This window comes from Triticum dicoccoides, chromosome 5B (genome assembly GCF_002162155.2).
Source record: "Triticum dicoccoides isolate Atlit2015 ecotype Zavitan chromosome 5B, WEW_v2.0, whole genome shotgun sequence".
Taxonomy (NCBI): Eukaryota; Viridiplantae; Streptophyta; class Magnoliopsida; order Poales; family Poaceae; genus Triticum; species Triticum dicoccoides.
In genome coordinates, this window is record NC_041389.1 from 374,962,695 (window position 1) to 374,968,799 (window position 6,105).

Here is a 6,105-nt window from a genome sequence, read left to right on the forward strand (position 1 = left end):
ATGGGCTTTACTTTACACTTTCATATCATTTTTGGGACTAACCTACTAACCGGAGGCCCAGCCCGAATTGCTGTTTTTTTGCCTATTTCAGTGTTTCAAAGAAAAGGAATATCAAACAGAGTCCAAACGCGATGAAACCTTCGGGAGCGATCTTTTTGGAACAAATGCAAACCTGGAGAGTTGGAGTGGACGTCAAGCAACAACCGACGCGGCCACGAGGGTGCCCGGTGCGCCCCCTATAGGTGGGCGCGCCCCCACCCTCATGGGCCCATCGGGCGTCCACCGACCTACTTCTTCCTCCTATATATACCCACATACCCCGAGAACATCAGAACAGACCACGAAAACCTAATTCCACCGCCGCAACCTTCTGTATCCGCGAGATCCCATCTTGGAGCCTTCACCGGCGCTCCGCCGGAGGGGGAATCGACCATGGAGGACCTCTACATCATCTCCAAGGCCTCTCCGATGAGTTGTGAGTAGTTTACCATAGACCTTTGGGTCCATAGTTATTAGCTAGATGGCTTCTTCTCTCTCTTTGAATCTCAATACCAAGTTCTCCTCGGTCTTCTTGGAGATCTATTCGATGTAACTCTTTTTGCGGTGTGTTTGTCGAGATCCGATGAGTTGTGGGTTTATGATCAAGTTTATCTATGAGAAATATTTGAATCTCATCTGAATTGTTTGATGTGTGATTAAGTTATCTTTGCAAGTCTCTTCGAATTATCAATTTGGTTTGGCCTACTAGATTGATCTTTCTTGCAATGGGAGAAGTGCTTAGCTTTGGGTTCAATCTTGCGGTGTCCTTCCCCAGTGACAGCAGGGGCAGCAAGGCACGTATTGTATTGTTGCCATTGAGGATAAAAAGATGGGGTTTATATCATATTGCATGAGTTTATCCCTCTACATCATGTCATCTTTCTTAATGCATTACTTTGTTCTTATGAACTTAATACTCTAGATGCATGCTGGATAGCGGTCGATGTGTGGAGTAATAGTAGTAGATGCAGGCAGGAGTCGATCTACTTGTCACGGACGTGATGCCTATATACATGATCATGCCTAGATAATCTCATAACTATGCACTTTTCTATCAATTGCTCGACAGTAATTTGTTCACCCACCGTAAAACTTATGCTATCTTGAGAGAAGCCACTAGTGAAATCTATGGCCCCCGGATCTATCTTTTATCATATAAGTTTCCCATCTATCTTTATTTTGCAATCTTTACTTTTCAATCTATATCATAAAAATACCAAAAATATATTTATCTTATCATACTATCTCTATCAGATCTCACTTTTGCAAGTGGCCGTGAAGGGATTGACAACCCCTTTATTGCGTTGGTTCCAAGGTTCTTGTTTGTTTGTGTAGGTGCGTGGGACTTTTGAGGAGCCTCCTACTAGATTGATACCTTGGTTCTCAAAAACTGAGGGAAATACTTACGCTGCTTTGCTGCATCACCCTTTCCTCTTCAAGGAAAACCAACGCAAGCTCAAGACGTAGCATTTACCTCAGACCTTTGGGTCCATAGTTACTAGCTAGATGGTTCTTCTCTCTCTTTGGATCTCAATACAAAGTTCTCCTCGATCTCTTGGAGATCTATTCGATGTAATACTTTTTGCGGTGTGTTTGTCGAGATTCGATGAATTGTGGGTTTATGATCAAGATTATCTATGAACAATATTTGAATCTCCTCTGAATTCTTTTACGTATGATTTGTTAACTTTGCAAGTCTCTTTGAATTATCAGTTTGGTTTGGCCTACTAGATTGATCTTTCTTGCAATGGGAGAAGTGCTTAGCTTTGGGTTCAATCTTGCGGTGTCCTTTCCCAGTGACAGCAGGGGCATCAAGGCACGTATTGTATTGTTGCCATCGAGGATAAAAAGATGGGGTTTATATCATATTGCTTGAGTTTATCCCTCTACATCATGTCATCTTGCCTAATGCGTTACTCTGTTCTTATGAACTTAATACTCTAGATGCATGTTGGATAGCAGTCGATGTGTGGAGTAATAGTAGTAGATGCAGAATCATTTCGATCTACTTGTTGCGGACGTGATGTCTATATACATGATCATGCCTAGATATTCTCATAACTATGCACTTTTCTATCAATTGCTCGACAGTAATTTGTTCACCTACCGTAATACTTATGCTATCTTGAGAGAAGCCACTAGTGAAACCTATGGCCCCCGGGTCTATTTTCCATCATATAAGTTTCCGTTCTATTTTATTTTGCAATCTTTACTTTCCAATCTATATCATAAAAATACCAAAAATATTTATCTTATTATCTCTATCATATCTCACTTTTGTAAGTGGCCATGAAGGGACTGACAACCCCTTTATCGCGTTGGTTGCAAGGTTCTTATCGCGTTGGTTGCAAGGTTCTTATTTGTTTGTGCAGGTACGAGTGATTTGAGTGTAGCCTCCTACTGGATTGATACCTTGGTTCTCAACTGAGGGAAATACTTACGCTACTTTGTTGCATCACCCTTTCCTCTTCGAGGGAAAACCAAAGCATGCTCAAGAGGTAGCAAGATCTTCTAACAGTGCATTGGCTGCTTCTTGTGATGAGCTAGCCACAATAATAGCATCAACATATACCAACATAAAGATGATTATTTTTCCCTTCTTATAGAAGAAAAGTGATGTGTCAGCCTTTGAAGGTCGAAAACCAAGTCTTTGAAGTTTATCACTTAACCTAGAATACCATGCTCTAGGTGCTTGTTTTAGACCATATAATGCCTTCTCAAGTTTGCACACGTAATGACACTTGTCTTTTACCTCATACTCCCTCCGTTCGGAAATACTTGTCATTGAAATGGATGTATCTAGATGTATTTTAGCTCTACATACATTCATTTTGATGACAAGTAATTCTGAACGGAGGGAGTACCCAGGTGGTTGTTTCATGTAGACTTCGTCCTCTAGAACGCCATGAAGGAACGCATTCTGCACATCCAATTGATGAAGACTCCAACCATTTGATACTCCAACAAAGAGAACAAGTCTGATAGTAGCTGCTTTAACAACCGGACTAAATGTGTCCTCATAGTCAATGTCGTATCATTGTTTAAAACCCTGTGCTACTAATCTATCCTTGTATATCTGTCTATTTCTCCACTAGCCTTTCTTTTGACTCTGTAAACCCATTTACAATCAATTATATTTCTGCCTCTTACTGGAGGAACTAAGTGCCATGTTTTGTTTCTAATGAGAGCATTATATTCTTGATCCATAGCATTTTTTTAATTTCTATCTTCAAAAGCCTCAGTCAAATTTCCTGACTCACGTGTAACAGCTAGGCCGCCAAAATGCATTTTATCGTACTTGACCGTGCCATCTGTACGAACCTTTGACTTCAAGACCCCATGTTGTGATCCGGTTCTTATTGGCACATTAACTGCAGCAGAGGGCCACTGCGCAGAAGATCCAGAGGAATCCGACGTGGCAGATGACCCAGCGGTGCCCGACCCCAGGTTGATCTCCTCGGAGCCGGGGCCAGTTGCTCGTTGGGCCACTTGTCGAGGCCCAGCCGGGGAACCGCCAGACGCGGGTTGGCGCCTGGCCTGGCGCGCGAGTGCGGCTGGCCCACCTGCTCCGATGGGCCCGCCATGGGTTGTCGTTGCCTCGCTCGCGGGGCCGCGGGGGATGCGTGGTCGTCCGTTGCTGGCCCGCCTGACCCCGAGGCGGGTGCGCTGCCACCGCCTGGTGCAGAAGGCGAGGGCGAATCTCCATTGAGATCGCCGCCATCAGCTTCTGGTGCAGCACCTGGATCAGCTTTGTGCTCCGCACTTGTCCTTTGCTGCTGCATAAAATCACAGTGCACAACCGGATTTCCTCCAAAATTTATAGCAGAATTTTCATGAGAATTACCCAAGTGATCATTAGCTATATGTTCGTCCCCATGATCAAGAGGTAAGGAGGAGGAATTTTCAGAGAGAAGAAGAACTTTACATCTGATGAGTGCACTAGCATTGGGGTTTAATTTGGCAAAGGGAAACACCGTTTCATCGAACACGACGTCACGAGAAATATAAACACGTCCAACAGTTATGTCTAGACACTTGAAACCTTTATGAAGATTGCTGTAGCCAAGGAATACACATTGTTTGGAGCAGAATTCGAGCTTGCGAGCATTGAAAGGATGGAGGTTGGGCCAACATGCGCACCCAAAGGTACGAAGGGCATGATAGTTAGGTGTCTCATGAAATAATTTTTCTAGTGGAGTCTCAAGATTGATCACCTTACTTGGCGTACGATTTATCAAATACGTGGCGGCTATGAATGCCTCATCCCAAAATTTGAGGGGCATAGACGCATGAGCTAACAAGGAAAGGCCAACCTCAACAATGTGACAGTGCTTTCTTTCGGCGGAGCCATTCTGCTGATGGGCATGCGGGCAGGAAACATGGTGTGTGATGACAATTTGGCGGAAAAAGGAATTTAACCTTTCATACTCATCACCCCAGTCGGTTTGCATGGTGATGATTTTGTGATCAAAGTCTTTCTACAAGTGCTTGTAATTCATGAAACACTTTAAGGACTTCTGACCTATGTTTAAGAATAAATATCCAAGTAAATTTACTGAAATCATCAATAAAGCTCACATAACAATTCTCTTTATTGATTGGATCACGGGCAGGCCCCCATACATCAGAATAGATAAGCTCTAAAGGAGCATTCGAAGAACTACTAGAATGTGGATAGGGAAGTTGGTGACTTTTGCCTTGTTGGCATGCATCACACCCCCCCTCTTTATTCAACTCTTGAACTGAAAAAGGAATCTTGCTCTTGCTAAGAACATGCTGAACAATTTTCAAAGACGGATGACCTAATCGGTCGTGCCACCTTGACGGAGAAATCTTGGTGGCACCAAAAGCATGCCTGCCCGGGCCTAAAGAAGCCGATGATAGGGGGTAGAGGCCGGCTCTACACCTGTCATGGAGGAGGGTGATCCTTGTTGCCTTGTGCTTAATGAAGAAGAAACGAGGGTGAGTTTCAAGGAACACATGATTATCTTGTGATAGACGATGAGCAGAAACAAGATTTTTTGTGGCTTTAGGTGAGTAAAGGACATCTTTTAGATGAAGATTACAAGTGGGAGTATGAACATATGCTTGACCAATATGAGTAATTCTCATACCTGCTCCATTGGTCATGTTCACTTGATCATGTCCGTTGTACCTCTCCCTCATGGAGAGCTTGTCCAGCTCTCTGGTGATGTGATCGGTGGCGCCTGTGTTGATGTATCAGTTGGTGTCGACGCCGTAGGAGGAGTTGGACACGGTGCTCGCACTCTTCTCCTTGGTGAATGCGATGCCGAAGCGCCTATAGCACTCGATGGCATTGTGGTTGGGCTTTTTGCAGATCTGACAGAACACCTCAGGGAGCTCGTCTCGTCCCCCACTTCCTTGGCCACGTCCACCGTGGACGTTTCCGCGGTCGCCGTTTCCTCCATTGCCACGGCCACCACCGTGGCCATGGCCGCCTCCGTTCCTGCCGCGGCCTCCGCCGCGAGAGAAACCGCCGCGACCACCACTGGAAGTTGCGTTGGCGGAAGAGTGTGACGACGAGTTGCCACCCTTGAACATGGCGAGGCGGCTCTCGAAGCTGATGAGTTGGGCGTAGAGCTCGTTGGGCTTGATGGGGACGGTCCTGGCGTAGATAGAGGAGACGAAAGACATGTAGTCGAAATCCAAGCCAGCAAGGATATACAACACCATATCGTCATCCGTGAGCGGCTTGCCGATGGCAGCCATCTCATCGCCGATGGCCTTCATGCGGCCAAGGTACTCGGCAATGGTGGAGTTCCCCTTCTTGGTGGTGGAGAGGGCGATCGTCGTATTGACAATGGCCGCCTGCGTCTGGGAGATGAAATCTTCGTGATTGCAGTCCATGCTGCTAACGCCGTGATGCATGTTGCGATCTGGACCATCACAGGGGTGAGATGGAATTGAAAAGAAAGCTCAAAACCTGAGAGTCTCGGGCCCTGTCGATCTCATATGCCAGGTTTGGCAAGTCGGTGACCTTGCCGTATTTGTCAGACAGCTTGGGCGCCGGCACCTTCCTCTCTGGATCGAGATAGGTGACCAGCT

At 45.6% G+C, this 6,105-nt stretch overlaps 1 pseudogene; it reads right to left on the reverse strand.

The window, feature by feature from the left end:
• Positions 1-5,612: 5,612 nt before the first annotated feature.
• LOC119313353 lies at positions 5,613-5,751 on the reverse strand (annotated as a pseudogene).
• Positions 5,752-6,105: the final 354 nt, after the last annotated feature.